The sequence below is a fragment of the Cricetulus griseus genome, chromosome X (assembly GCF_003668045.3).
Source record: "Cricetulus griseus strain 17A/GY chromosome X, alternate assembly CriGri-PICRH-1.0, whole genome shotgun sequence".
Taxonomy (NCBI): domain Eukaryota; kingdom Metazoa; phylum Chordata; class Mammalia; order Rodentia; family Cricetidae; genus Cricetulus; species Cricetulus griseus.
In genome coordinates, this window is record NC_048604.1 from 69,280,298 (window position 1) to 69,296,630 (window position 16,333).

Genomic DNA, 16,333 nt, shown 5'->3' on the forward strand with positions numbered 1-16,333 from the left:
CAATTTTTTTCTTTCTATGAGTAACTTTTTTTCTGTGGTTTTGATTAACACATTGAATCTTTATATATTCATGTTCATTGTTAGAAAGAAAAATTGTTTTTTTTGTTTTGTTTTTTTTTAAATGGAGTGTGCTGGATGTCTCTACAATTTTGTTCAAATGACTGCAGAACCTGGAAAAGCTGTTGCTGCTATTGATGCATAACATATTGCCATTATTGATATATATATATATATATATATATATATATATATATATGCTAATTGAAACTCAAATATGTGATGAATCCAAGGTGTTTCAGTGAGTGCTCACTTGTGCATGCAAATTTGATTTCATCTTTAGTAAGTAGTAAAGTTATATGCTTGCCCCCCCCCAAAATAAGTGACACACTGGAAGACAAATGTCACACAATTTCAATTTTATGTGTAACCTAGAAATGATGAACTTATGGGAACAGAGAGCAGAATTGTGGCTATTAGGCTTCAATGTGGGTCTTTTAACAATGGGGAAACGATTGGTTTAAGGATATAAAACTGCAGTTGGACAAGAGGCATGGACTCTCTTGAAGTCTTGAGGTCTACTGAGAGCATGATAAATATGGTTGATAACAATATGCTATATTTTAAAAGTTGTGAGATAGTATACTTTAAGTGTTCTCAAAACAAAAATGATGAATATGTGTGATATAACATGTTAATTGGCTTAATTTAACCATGCCATTGTGAACATACTGTATTGTATATCATAATTGTGCATGACTTTATTTATGAGCTAAATAAATGAATGGAAAAAAGAAAAATATTGTACTTATCAGTATAGTACTGTCTTCTAAGTCACTTAAACAATAGTAAAATTAATTTTGAAGTTCATATTAAGTTTTTCAAGGGAATGGAAAAAAACCCTACAAAGGTTATGCAAAAATGAAGAGTTAAAGGCACAGCTGACCAAGATGGCAGGAGCAGTGGCTTTGGTGTCCTTAGAGGCAGCACTGCCAGAACCACACCCAAGCAGCAGAGCAGCAAAGTTCCAATGGGCTGGTGAAGAAATTCCTGTGGGAGAAGGCTGTGGAGCTAAGGAATGTAAACAAAAGATCACAGTAGTAGTTAATTTAAATTAAAAAAGAACACAGTAGTAACTTTTAAAGCTGTGTATATTCCTGTCAGTGAATATTGTCTCCATAAAACCGGTTGAGAGGAAGAAAGGGCAACTTAGCCATCTGTGTGACTCTCCTCTTGTTTATCTTGGGTGTCATCAATCTCCTCATAAAGCTTGTCATCTGAGCTGTGATTCTTATTGGGCCAAATGGCTGTGACAGCATAGAATTTCATGAAAGTGGTCTTCTGTGATTCAAGCATGTATCTGATGTGGATGCTATCCATTCTTTTTATAAGAGCATAGTAGGAGGAAAGGGGAATGAAAACATGGTCATTACTGGCAAGATACCTTTACGTGCTGGTGTTCCACCTAAGGACACCAAATGTCTTATTCAGCAGGGCTCTGAGTGTTTCATCTGCCAAGTGGAATGAAAAGTATGAGTGTTCAGAAAGCATCAACTGGAAGGATTAGCAGCAGTGCTACCAGTGATTTAATATCAAAGTTGAAAACAGCACCATCCTCAATGGAACTGTGATACCTAACCCAACTTGTCTGCTCAGTTCTTCCAGCAGGGACCAGTCAGGGAGTGATGATTGATTGGGTGTGCTACAAGCTCTGCATATGTGCCTTCATCACTCTCTTCAAAGTACAAGTAACAGGCCACAACATGGGCTGCTGGGTCTCAGACAACCTTTGTAGAAACACTCATTAGAAGATCCATCCTCAGGGGCTAGTATGTTCAGATCTCAGCCTGACCTTTTCTTTTTAAGAACTCATATGAAACATGGTTTTGCAGAGTTTGGGAGAACTTGTAATTATTTTAACTGGGTGTATCACCATATCTATTATGCACTTTCCTTATTTAAGGGATTCTGAGTGCCCAAATTCTAATATGCTTTATTTAGTTGCACTGATCTTCAAATGTCAGCTCTCTAAAAATAATTATGAGAAATTAATAATGCCAAGCAGTGGTGGCACACACCTTAATTCCAGAACTTAGGAGGCAGAGGAGGTAGGTGGATCTCTGAGTTTCAGAGCAAGTTCCAGGACAGCCAGAGCTACATGAAGAAACCCTGTCCTTTTTTGTTTTTTGAGACAGGATTTCTCAGTGTAGCTTTGGAGCCTATCCTGGCACTCTGTAGACCAGGCTGGCATTGAACTCAGAGAGATCCAACTGCTTCTGCCTCCCGAGTGCTGGTTTTAAAGGTGTGAGCCACCAACGCCCAGCTAAAGAAGAAACCGTGTCTTAAAAAAACAGAAAGAGAGGAGAGAGATTAATAAAATCAAAATTAATCTTAAAAAAGCCCCAAGATCCCAAGAGTTAAGCTACATTAACCTGCATACCAGAGTATGTAAAACAGGAAGAAACTTCAGCAAATGGGGCTTGTCAAACAGGATGGCTGCATATAGAAGAATGAAACTGTATCATTATCTCTCACCTTACACAGAACTCAACTCCAAATGCATCAGGGACCTTAACATAAGATGGGATACTCTGAATCTGACAGAGGAGAAAGGGGGCATATGCTTCCACTTATGGGCACAGGATAGGACTTTCTGAATAGCACCCCGGTAGCACAGGCAGTTAGACCAACAACTGACAAGTGAGGTATCATAAAACTAAAAAGTTTCTGTGCAGTAAGGAACACACTGTCATTTGAGTGAAGAGGCAGCCTACAGAATAGGAAAAAATATTCACCAGCTTTACATCAGACACATCTAGAATACACAAAAAACTCAAAACTAAACATAAAGAAAGCAAACAACCCAATTTAAAATTGGAGCAAGGAACTAAGAGTACTCAAAAATGAAATGCAAATAGATGAGAAATGGTTTTAAAATGTTCAAGTTCTTTAGTCATCAGGGAAATGCAAATCAAAAGTACTTCGAGATTTTATCTTATCCCTATCAGAATGGCTAAGATAAAAAAGAATAAACAAACAAAACAACAACAAAACCAAATGACAACAAATGCTGCCATGGATGTGGGGAATGAGGAACACAAATTTATTTTTGGAGTTCAAAATGCATCAACTGCTATGCATGTGGAGGTTTCTCAAAAAACTAGATATAGATTAACTACATGATCCAGCTCTTCCACTCTCGGGCATATTCCCAACAGATTCTAATGCCTACTGCACAGATACTTGCTTATGCATGTTCATTGCTGCTCTGTTTATAATAACCAGGAAATAGAAACAACCTAGATGTCTGTCAGTGTATACATGCATAATGAAAATGTATCTATTTATGTGTCTGTCTGTCTGACTATACATGGTAGTATATTATTCATCTGGAAATAATTAAATTATGAGATTCTTAGGTAAATGTCTGAAGCTGGTAATAATCATTCTTAGTGAGGTAATCCAGACCCAGAAAGGCAGATGCTGCAAGTTCTTTCTCATATGCGGGTGTCACCCTTGACTCCTTACATATGAATATTTAAATTGGAATGCTCATAGAAGTCAAGAAACTAGTAAGGAACCATTGGTCAGGGAGATCAAGAAAAGGGGTTGTAAGACCCCCAGAAGCTCAGGCCCCCAGGATCTCAGCCCAGGACTGCAGCCACCCCAATCACCATGCGGAGGTGGAAACTTGATGCAAACAGCATGAGGCTTTATTATAGTTGTTTAACGAGCTAACCCCATGTTAGCTCGGGTCTTTCACCCATCCACCATGGAGGATGACTAGAAAAGACAGCTCTAACTGTCTGCATAGAGATCTTATAGGGCAGCGTAAGGGGAGTGTCTAGGGGTACGCACAGGCTCAGGATTGGTGTGCCTCCAGGCTTGAAGGGCCTGCCCTGTGTTGATTGGTCAACTGGTTGTTATGGCCCATAGGCCCTCCCAGGGTGGTTGCTATGCTCTGTGCGTCATTGCTGTGCACTTGTCCGTAAAGCACACCCAGAGCCGTAAAGTGTAGCACCACCAGCTAACTTCTCATTGGTTCCTTGCCACGAGGCAGGCATCTGACCTATTGACTAAGACAAGGTCGGACAATCACATGTTCAGCTGTTATGGCTGCCGAAATGGGGAGCTGGTCCCTTCAGGGGAACCACATGGGTAGTATGAAGTGGGAAAAGGGAATAGAAGAGTTACATGGGTTGGGGATGTGAGATCAAAGAGAAAAAGACTATTGAGAATGGTAACTAGTAATAAAGACCTTTGTAAAGGCCATGTGGAGACTATTATAGAAGCTTCTAAAATGTATATGTATATAAGAGGGATTTAAATGGAGTCACCCTATAATGGGGAGACATATACCATATACTATAGGTTGTCAAATAAAATCTCTACTGCCAGGTATTAATTACAGCTTTTCAAATTGTTTGTTGGTGAGGGTCCCATAGAATCTCTACTTGTCAAAAAACAAACAAAAACCCCCAACAAAAACAAACAAACACATGATAGGCTATTGCCATTGCTCTTGGTTACTTTTCAGTACTTCATGGTAAAATCTTATTGCTGAAGATGCTACATACCTGAGTTATAGGTGCTAGAAGTTTCATTCCTATTCTAGCTTTCATAGTGCTGGAAGGTTCTATGTACAGTATTGGGGAGAAAAGTCATCAAGAGTCTTACCCACTTGTGAGCCCTGTGAGTTCCAGTAATGACTGGTCTGGCAAGATATGCCCACCGGTGGAAAATAGCGTAATGAATGTTATGAGAGAAACCAACCACTTTCTGATTGGATTTAAAGCTAGATCTGCAAGATGGAGCCCATGCCTGGTACCTTTAACTGAGCAATAAACCTATGGCTGATTAGATCATAGGCCCTATGGGAGAACCTAGTACTATTTTTCTGCTAAATGGATAGTAGTAAACTCCCACCTATACTCCAAATCAGTGTATCTTTCAACCCTCCTGAAAGAAACTTCTTTTTTGCAGATGATGAGATCATTGTACAGAGAATAAGAAATTGTAGTGTTCAGCTCTAAATAGGAATCTATATCACTGCTTCTTTCTCCAAAGCTCAGAAGTCATTGCAGAAGAGGGGATGGAAAGATTGTAAGAGCCAGGGATGGTAGGTGTATGCAGCATAATAATATTTGCTAAACACAACAGGACAGTTGCATACATGAACTCACAGTGGTTAGGATTGCATGCAAAAGACTTGAACAAAATCAAGCCAACCCAAATCCCAACGTGGTTGGGGAAGGGGTCCTTAATTGCCATGCCTATCTGAGGAGCTATTTACAATTGATGGATGCTAGGGAAGGGAGAGTCAGTTTCCTTCAGAGATACAGGTTGTGAGAAGTTACCCACACTCCAGTAAATGCTCTCACACCTGTGCACATACAAATAGTGTGTGCATAAATGGACTCAGTAGGTAGTATTTAAAAAGGAACCATCTAGTCTACGGCCATACCACCTTGAACGCGCCCGATCTCGTCTGATCTCAGAAGCTAAGCAGGGTCGGGCCTGGTTAGTACTTGGATGGGAGACCCCCTGGGAATACCGGGTGCTGTAGGCTTAAAAAAAAGAAAGAAAGAAAGAAAGAAAGAAAGAAAGAAAGAAAGAAAGAAAGAAAGAAAAAGGAACCACCTAAGTTGAAAGGGCAAAGTGATGGAGATGATAGGGGAGAAATTGGAGAAAAGTGAATGGGGGTGGATTTGATCAAAACATTACATACTAGTATGAATATTAAATAATGTAAGTTAAAACTATTCAACATAATTAGCCTCCAGGGAAGTATAAATTTAAACTACTCATTTAAATTTCTCACCCTGGTCAGAATGGCTATAATGAAATACCTCCAAACTAGCAAACACATGTGAAATTGTAGAGGGGAAGGGAAATTTTTCATTAGTTCTTTGATAATTTTTTGATTATATTCACCCTCCCTCACCCTATGTCCTATAACTACCCCTTTCTTTTCTCTCTCAACTTTCTGTTCTTTTTGTATTCCCTGCTAAGCCCAATACATGGTGCCCAAATATTCTTTCATGTGTGGCTTTCCACTGGAGAATGGTTAAGTTACCATAATCTCAGAGAAAATTGACCATTTGGGAAGGAACCTTTTTTATGCTGCTAGTGAGAATAGCCCTGTCACTGTGGAAATTAGTATGGGGAGGCCTCAAAAATTAAAATGTAACTATCATATGATTCAACATACCATTTCTGGTTATATATTCAAAAGAATCAAAGTACACTTACAATAGAGATTCCTTTATTCCCATGTTTATTATAGCACTATTCACAAATTGTTGAGTTTTGGAATCAAGTAAGTGTCTGTCAATAGATGGATTAATAAAGAAGTATGTTAAATATACAGAATGAATCTTGGATATAGAAAAACAAAATTATCTATCTTCTTAAGCAAAATAACCCAGAATCAAAGACAATATATGTTTTCTCTCATGTGTAGAAATTAAACTAAGAAAAGACAGGAAATTAGGACTGTTAGAAATATGGGTGGGGGAAGGGCCTAAAGTAAGGGTTAATGATGTTACGAATATGATCAGAGTATGTTATATGTATATCTGAAAATGTCATAATGAAACCAACTGCTTTGCATAATTAAAATATGTTTGTAATAAAAAACAAGCCACAGAGCCAGTCTAGATTCTGGGAGAAAAGATATTATTAGGATGTGAATTCCAAGAAGTACAATTCATTGGGAGGATATATTTAGAAAGTAGCAATAAACAGTGTGCTAGACACACTAATCCCACCCCCACTTTGATGTGGAAATTAAGAGGGATTTTCACTACTATGCCAGCTGGTTTCCTTCTTCATTATTCTTCTCCCGAAGTCTGTATTCTCTGCTTCTTATATAAGCTGAAGCAGATTCCTTATATTGCTTAAAATTTTGTTTGGCAGAAAAGACTGGGTTCAAAATATAAGTGGTTTCAGCCGGGCGTTGGTGGCACAAGCCTTTAATCCCAGCACTCGTGAGGCAGAAGCAGGTGGATCTCTGTGAGTTCGAGACCACCCTGGTCTACAAGAGCTAGTTCCAGGACATCCTCCAAAGCTACAGAGAAACCCTGTCTAAAAAAAAAAACATATATATAATATATATATATATATATATATATATATATATATATATATATATGGTCTCAAGGGCTTGTCACACAATGAAGAATTAGATTAATGTTTGCAGTTCTTCTGTAACCATAATCAATTGTTCCTAGGTTCCATTAATTTCTGACTTAATAGATTTTCCTAGGCTACTTATTTTTGGTTGAGTGAGCTCACTACTCAACTATTTATTCTCTTTTGTTTCTTTTTGGTTTCAATATTTTCATCCCTGATATTTTATCATTCTGATTGCGTTTGCTTTTAATTACAGAAATCTTTCAAAGTTTCTAAGCACTGACTATATATTTTCCTAGTCTCTGGCTCCACACTGGATTTATTCTCATATTTATTTTGTTATTTTTCTTGAGATAAATAATGGCATGGATGTGATTGTTTATTTTTATGTAAATATTGGCTGAATATTTGATAAAGCATGATAAATTTTTCAGTATTGACCCACATTTTCATTTTACAATCATCAGTACTGAATCAGTATTAGAAACATCAGCAATCTGTTTAGGATCATTTCAGAAATTGTTGGAAATTCTGTCCTTATTTGAAGCCAAACTTTCTGGAAGAGCAGGAGGTTACCCAAGCCTGCCCCATTCCTCCCCCACCTTCCCACATGGATGGAACATGTCTCTCTATTGTTGTCCACTGTTTTGTTTTAAGACATGGTCACTCACCGAATCTGGAGCTGACTGTTTTAGCTAGAGATTCTCTTGTCTCTGATACCCCCTCAGGTGGGGTTGGAGGTGTGTGGTATGAAATATTTCCTTTTACTCTGTGGATTACCTTTTCATTTGTTAAATATTTCCTTTGCTGTATAGAAACATTTTAGATTTATATAGTCCTACTTGGTTATTTTTGGTTTTGCTTTTGTCTTTTGTATTTTAAATTATTGCCAAGATCAATGTCAAAGAGCTTGTTCCAAAAGCCGGGTGTTGGTGGCACACGCTTTTAATCCCAGCACTTGGGAGGCAGAGGCAGGCGGATCTCTGTGAGTTGGAGGCCAGCCTGGTCTCCAGAGCCAGTGCCAGGATAGGCTCCAAAGCTACACAGAGAAACTCTGTCTCGAAAAACAAACAAACAAAAAACAAAACAAAACAAAACAAAGAGCTTGTTCCACATTTTTTTCTTTTAGGTGTTTTATGACTTCAGGTATTTTGCTTTAGTCTTTAATACATGTAGGATTATTTTTTTGTGAATAATGTAAGGTAAAGGTGCAGTTTCATGGTTTTGAATGTGAATATCCTTTTTCCAACATCATTTATTGAAGAGACAATCTTCTTCTGCTATTTTACGGGTACTGTTATTGGAAAAAATGAGTTTTTTTCTTGGCTTTCAATATTGTTGCTTGTTCTATGTTTCTGTTTTAATGACAGTATCATACTGTTTGGAATGCTATAGCTTTGTAGTGTAATTTGAAACTAGGAAGTGTGATACCACCAACTTTTTTTCCTTAAGATTTATTTTTATTTTGTTTATGTGTATGTGTGTCTGTGTGAACATATGCTACATATGTTCAGATGCCTGCAAAAACCAGAAGGTGTCTGGTTCCCTGGGGCTGGACTTACAGGCAGTAAGTGCTGAGAACCAAACTGGGTCCTCTGGAAGAGTAAGGATCTTTCTTAGCTTCTGATCCATTTTTTCAGCTCTGACTTCTTATTTTTACAATTTTGTTGGTCACTTAGGTTCATTTGTAGTTCATAAGATTTTATTATTGTTGCTCCTATTTTTATAAAAACTGATGCTGGAATTTTGATATGGATTATCCTTAATCTATAGTTTTTAGGGGGATGACCATAAATATCTTTGCACCATTAATAATTTTAATCCATGAGAATGATGTATTTTTCCATTTATTTCAGTATTTCACCTTAGTTAAATTTATTCTTAAGTATTTTATATATCTTTTCATGCTATAGTAAAGGGGAAATACTTTTGTTTCACTTGTACGATATTTTATCGTGATATAAAGAAATGGTATTGAGTTTTGTATCCTGAAATTTTACTGAATTTATTTATTCTAGCAGCTTCTTGTAATTGCTTGTGTAACCACAGAAATTTTAGCTGTAATATTTATGTCTTGGATCCATTTGGGGTTAACCTTTATACATGATGCAAAGAAAAAGTCCAATTTCTTTTGGATGTGAAAATCTACTTTTTTGTCATTATTTGTTAAAAGACTTATTTCACTATTAAAGGTATTAGAACCTTCATCAAAAATCATTTGGACATATAGGCCAAGATTTACTTCTGTGTTTTCTACTCTATTTCATTAGTCTGTATTTATACTAGTTCCATACATTTTGGCTACTAGATCTTTGTAAAAAGCTTTGACATTAGAAAGCATGAGTCTTCCAACTTTGTTCTTTGTTTTCATATTGTTGGGATTATTTCTGGGCCTTTGGCATGCTGTATAAATTTTAATTTCTCAAAAACAGGCGCTGTCTCAAAAATCTGTTAGTATGTCAATAGTTATTGCATTAAATATTTAGGATATGTCAAGAGTATTCACATTTTAATAATAGTAAATGCCAGGCATAGGGGCTCATGTTTGTATTCCCATCACTTGGGAAGCCAAAACAGGATTCCTAGAAGTTTAAGGCTAACCTTGGCTATACAGTAAGTTTGAGGCAAGCTTGGGCTACAGAGTGAGAACTTGTCTTGATAAAACAAATGAACAAACAAAACAATAAAGAAAATTTTGGGCTGCCAATATGGCTCAACAGGTAATTGTGCCTACCTCCAAGCTTGAGAACCTAAGCTCCATTTTTGAGATCTATATGGTAGAAGGAAAGAATCCATTCCCATAATTTGTTATCTGACTTTCACATGTGTTCCCTGATATGGATGCATTGTCATTGACATTGTCATTCTCTCTCTCTCTCTCTCTCTCTCTCTCTCTCTCTTTCTCTCTCTCTCTCTCTCTCTCTCCTCACTCACACACACAAAGTAATAAAAATTTGAAGAAAGTGTTGCTATAATTAAAGGAGTTATTATTGACAAGTAGGCATTTAATATCATTAACTATTAACTAAGCTTGTTTTGGCTCACATTGAAATGATTTTAATTCCATTGATCAAAACCACCTCTATTTATACTGTTTAAAATTATGTCTTTTGGACAGAGATTCTATTGGGCTTCATTTTCTGAAGATCATCTCTGGTCATTTTAAATTGGCAGAAGATGGTAAGAAAGTTGTATTATTCTACATTGACATGCTTTTACAAAAAGATCAAGACCTGATTGCCGAAGAGAAGATTGAAGAAATCCTTATAGGTCAGTAAGATTCTGCATTTTCTGAACATTGTTAATCTGCTTGTTATTTTAAGATAAATGTCAGAGCAATGGCAGAATCCTCAGGTCAACAGGTTTTTCCCATTTCCTTTTTTCCTGTCTCCTTAATGGTTTTTAACAACGGTGTGACAACTATCTAGAGGTCACAACTTTGATGTGCTATAATGAACAACTCAGCACAAGTGACAAAACATCTTCAAAATACAGACAAACTTCTGAGTTTAAAGCCCATCTGTAGCAGAAAATTCTGAGGTTTATAAACCCAAGTTCATGTTTTTTATTTGAACTCAAATTAGCTGTGTACCATTGGGCAAGTCAATATCTTTGGACTCCGAGTTTTCAGCTGTAAAGTGAATGCTGTGAACAAAATTCTTGCTTTTAAAGCTTTTTAGCAGCAGCATAAACTCCACCCAGAAAAAAAAACAGATTCAATTTTCTGTGGTTAAGCAGAGATATAGAACCAATTGTGCTCAGCATTGCCCTAATCCTCTACTCTCTGCACAGCCTCTAGAACTTAAAGTGTGCAGATGATATAATCCCTGGCTTGGAAAGTTCTCTGCCTGACCTCATCTTTCCAACTCTACCAATGTATAGAGATAAAACTGGAATAATAGTCACTATATGTTAAGAGTGAGGTTTGTTCTGAATGGTGGCATTTAAGGTGATGTGTTGCTTCTATCATATTTTACTGCATTGCTTAAATTTGAATTAAATGTGCATCATGTTTTCATAAAAACAAAGACATTAATAGTTTCTGAAAGGATCATCTGATGTTAAGAGTTTTTTGAATTCTATTTCCTATGAAATATATTTTTCTAATGATACCCTTTGTTCAGATCTTCGTTAAGAATTCAATTACTTTTTGGATCCCTTTTGATAATCTTAGTTGTGTGGTTTTCTGGCCCATGTAATTTCATTTATTTATTTTACATCCTGAGACTGAAGTTTTCTCTTCCTCTTCTCCTCCCAGTCATTCCTTCTACCTCCCCCTGTCCCCCATCCACTTCTCCTTTCTCTTCAGAAGAGGGTAGGCTTCCTATGGATGTCAACAAGACATAAGACTAAGCACCTCAACTTGTATTAAGGCTGGGCAAAGAAACCCAGTATGAGGAGTATGGTTCCAAAAGCCAGCAAAAGAGTTAGAGATAGCCCCTGCTCCAACTGTTAGGAGTCTCACAAGAAGACCAAGCTACACAACTGTCATATATATGCAGAGGGCCTACATCAGTTGTTCAGTCTCTGTGAGCTCCTATGAACCCAGGTTAATTGATTCTGTGGGTTTTCTTGTGATGTCCTTGACCACTCTGGCTCCTACAATCCTTCCTCCCTCTCTTCAGCAGGATTCCCAGAGCTCAGCCTAATGTTTGACTGTGGGTTTCAGCATATGTTTCCACCAGTTGCTGGATGAAGCCTCTCTGATGACTATTGGGGCAGTCACCAGTATAGGCATCATTACATTGACATTTTTTCCTCCAGTCATGTTTAGTTCTATCCTAGGTCTCTGGGCCATCAAGCCTTTGGGTCTTGGCACTCCAGGCAGTGTCAGGGTGGGTTCACTCTCACGGCATGGGTCTCAAGTTGGACCAGTCATTGGTTGGCCACTCCCACAATCTTTGCACCATCTTTACCCCAGCACATCCTATAGGCAGGACAGACTATAGGTTGAAGGTTATGTGGCTGGGTTGGTGTCCCAGTCCTTCAGTTGGAGACACCAGGTCACAGGAGATGACCAGTTCAGACTACATTTTCCCTATTGCTAGGAGCCTTAGCTGGATCACCTCGGTATATTCCGGGGAGTTTCCTTGTACCAGATTTCTACTTGACCCCAAAATGTCCCCCTTTCCCATTTGGTTGGCCCTTGGCATTTTAACAATATCTTATTAGAAAAGATTCACAAGCTAACTGAATATATGGGAGGAAAAACTATAATTTTTCATGTTCAGAGGTCTTTCTCTGGGAATGATATATAGATACAGAAATAAAAGAATTAGGAAATAATATGTAGGTACAGAGATATGAGTGAATCTCTCTCTCTCTCCCTCTCTCTCTCTCTCCCTCTCCCTCCCCCCCCTCTCTCTCTCTCTGTGTGTGTGTGTGTGTGTGTGTGTTATGGAGACTAGAGAATGACCGCAAGTGTCATTCCTCAAGAGCCATCTACCTTATCTTTGGAGATAAGGTCTCACTGGGACCTGGATTTGCTAATTCAACTAGACTGGCTCATCAGGACCTGTATTTGTTAATTCAATTAGATTCCTAAACTCCAAGTATCTTCCTGTCTCTACCTACCCAATACTGGAATTGCAAATGCATGCTACCACACCTGGCTTTTTATGTGGGCATAGAGTTCCAAACTCAGATCCTCATGCCTGTATGTCAAAGCCAACTGAGAACTTTACCAACTGAGCTATTTCCTTAGCCCCAGACAAATTATTTATTTCAGAAACAGCACCTTGCTGTGTTTCTCATTCTGTGCTAATGTGAATCTGCTCCCTCATCCTCCCATCTAGCTGAGAGAGACTCTATGTGTTTTGCTTACTGCAATAAAGTGATAGTACAATAACATGCAATAGTTGTTTGGTGATGTTGACCTTCAATGGTTAAGGAAAGGTTAAATTTTACATATGAGAACTAGAAAGTTAGATGTTTATATTTTATACAAGTATGTGGGGAGTGTGTGTGTGTGTCTGTGTGTGTGTGTCTGTGTGTGTGTGTCTGTGTGTGTGTGTGTGTGTGTGTGTGTGTGTCTGTCTGTCTGTCTGTCTGTGTCCAGAGCGCAGCCTGAGGTATCTTTTTTTTCTCTTTTTTTTTATTAATTCAAGTTAGGGAACAAGCTTGTTGCACATGTAAGTCCCTTCTCCCTCTCCCTCCCCTCACCCCCATCTCTCCTCCTCCCCCCACCCCCACCTACCCCACCCCCACCTACCCCCCACCCCATCCACCCACCACTCCCCAGGCAGGGTAGGGCCCTCAACGGGGGCTCTGCAAAGTCCACCAAATCTTCCTGTGCTGGGCCTGGGCCCTTCCCCATGTGTCCAGGGCCAGAGTGTATCCCTTCACGTGGGATGGGCTCTCAAAGTCCCTTCTTACACCAGGGAAAAATGCTAATCCACTTCCAGAGGCTTCCTGGAGTGCAGAGGCCTCCTTATTGACATCCATGTTCAGGGGGCTGGATCAGTCTGGTAGCATCTGGGGTCGATGTGCTCTCCCTTGTTCAGGCCAACTGTTTCTGGGGGTTTCTCCAACCTGGTATAGACCCTTTCGATCTTCATTCCTCCCTCTCTTCAACTAAATTCCAGATTTCAGCTCAGTGGATTTCCACAGGAAGTCATGTGCCACCAGGCCTGACTTTTTACATGCGTTCTGGGAATTAAACTCTGCTGCTCTTCTTACACAGCAAGCCCTTTACTGACTGAGCTATTTCCCTAGCCCTAGACGTCATGTTTAAAGAAAGGAGATTGTCAGCTAACAAAAAAGTTGATTTTACAGAATAATTCATTTTCAAAAAAAATCAGTGAGACAGAGTTCACACACATAACCAAAGTATAATCTTTTAAGGAGACATGTTAAGTAGTTGGTTACTCTTACATAAGTGTTTTAAAGCCATGAAACAAGCTACATCTGCTGACTCCACTGGTGAGTCAGAGTATTAGTGTTCTAATGAAGACATTTCTGGAAATTGATGGTTTGTGCCAAAAGGGCAGATGAGAAAGGGGTATAGAATTCTATTGTGATTTCCCTAAATGTGCTAATGTATTTGAATCCTGTAAATGTCTAGACCAGAAATGATCAGGCACAAGTTGCAATGTAGATGAATAAAGTTTATCTGTAAACGTGGTCGTAAAGTACTTTTAAAAAGCTTTAAGGTATAATTGGCCTTTCTTGTGAACTTGATCTGATCTTTTTCAGTACATAATAGTATGAGCAGTTTTTATTAATGATTTCTGACATTGCTGTCTTCTCATTCACAATAACCTTATTAGGGCACCAGATGATGATCTAATTTGGAACATGAAAAGTAAGTTAAAAAGAGACTAAGCTGAAAAATCTATCACAGACTGTTGGGAGAATTACAGTGATTCTAGCAAAGTCTGGTTGTATTAGATAATCATTTTTATCAGTAAACCTAAAATTGAAGGTGAAAACCTGTGTTTATGTTTATAGACATTAAAGATTAAGTATGGTTATAAGATTAAGTGTACTATGCACTCTTTTTTTAATGCAATGGATCTAGGTTCTTTTCAGAGCTTGGTTGATTTTTGTTTTGTTTTGTTTTGTTTTTTTTCAGATCACCAAATGAGAAGTCGACTGACAAGAGATTTAGTAAATTGGTTACACAGCATTCTGTGGGAAAAAGCTACTAGAAGTTTTAAGGTTTGGGAATAATCTGTTTTCGTTCATTGTATTCTTTCTCCTCTGCACCAAGTAAAACAAACTGGTCACTATAAAATCAGAGAACAGCAGCTTAGTGGTACAGCACTTATGTAGCATCTCTGAGACCCTAGATTCAATGCTCAGTACCACATAAGCAATAAACAGGCAAACAAAACTATAGTAATAATACCTTAATAGTCCTTATTTTTAGGCAACATCTATGTATTAAATATTCACAGTGCAGAATGTCAATGGGTATTGTGCAAACATTTATTCAAAAATAGTAAGACATGATTCCTTCCCAGTTGAACTTTTGTAAAGAGAAATGACATTACTGATAGGAAGGTAATTTGATGTGAAATGCAAGGAAATTGGGTGGTTATTCCCTTTAAAAAGTATTGGTGCATTTAAAAGTAGCTTTAAAAATTATAAAACAATCCTGGTTTCCTGTGGAAATATTTCAAACTACAGATGATTGGTTTTTAAAAGCAAAGTACAATTGCTCTTCATTACATCATTTAAGAAAAATTTTTAATATTGGTGTACATTTGTGTGCCTATGTGTATAAAATGGGATATACTTTAGTTTAAAAATATAAGTTGTTTAGTACTTCTATTTTCAACCAAAATGTAGTAACAAGGACCAATTTGTGTCCCTGCTTCAACAACATTCCTTCCAAATATATAAGACAAAGCCCTTGGGATGGTGGCACATACTTATTATCTCAGCTTTTAGGAGGGGCAGGGAGGTGGATATCTGGAGATTTGAGGTCAGTTTGGGTGAACATTGAGAGCTCTAGGCCACACTGGACCACATAGTGAGACTATACCTCAAAAGATCAAATGAAACAACAAATTCTGCCCCCCCCCAAAAAAAAACAAAGAAAAAAAACCTGAAATACATGAAAAAAGTCAGTTTCATAGCATTGAATAACAGACAATGACAAATGATCACTGGAAGATAAGAAAGTAAGCAATTCAACTATTTGGCTGACTGCCATGAGTTTCCAGACAACAGCAGGAAAGGGAAACTGAATTATGGTCTGACAAGCATTCTGATTTGAAGAGATGGAATGGAAAGTCTGGAGAGGCCAAGAGCTAGAGTTCATAGAACAGGGTATCAAAAGATGAGTGCATAATGGAGAGAAACCCTAGTTATCAGAAGTCCCTGCTCTAGTGTTTTGGATAGTTTTAATCACAACATACACATAGGAATGAAACTATCTCCAGTCAGAAGAGTAGCCATGGAAAAATACTACAGAGAACAGTATCAGACATTCACATGGGTCTGAAGATAAAGCCTATCTTGGAAGGTGTAGCATATCCTAGCAATTGGGAAGCAGAGGCAGGAAGATCACAAATTCTACACCAGTCTAGACTATATAGCAGTGACTCTCCCCAAGAGAAAAAAAATCAAATAGCAAGATCATAGATTTAAAGTAAGCACATTGAAAAGTCATATTAAATGAAATAACCATACCACTCCAGTGAAAATGTAGATTGTCATGTTGGATTTTTAAAAACACAATACCTAAGTTTATATT

General features: G+C 37.9%; 1 non-coding gene and 1 pseudogene across 1 annotated transcript; both read left to right on the forward strand.

Moving 5' to 3' along the window:
- Positions 1-886: 886 nt before the first annotated feature.
- Positions 887-1,805, forward strand: LOC113831198 (annotated as a pseudogene).
- Positions 1,806-5,447: 3,642 nt separating this feature from the next.
- Positions 5,448-5,566, forward strand: LOC113831200. Its single transcript, XR_003488144.1, has one exon. It is a non-coding gene; the product is annotated as a 5S ribosomal RNA (ribosomal RNA).
- Positions 5,567-16,333: the final 10,767 nt, after the last annotated feature.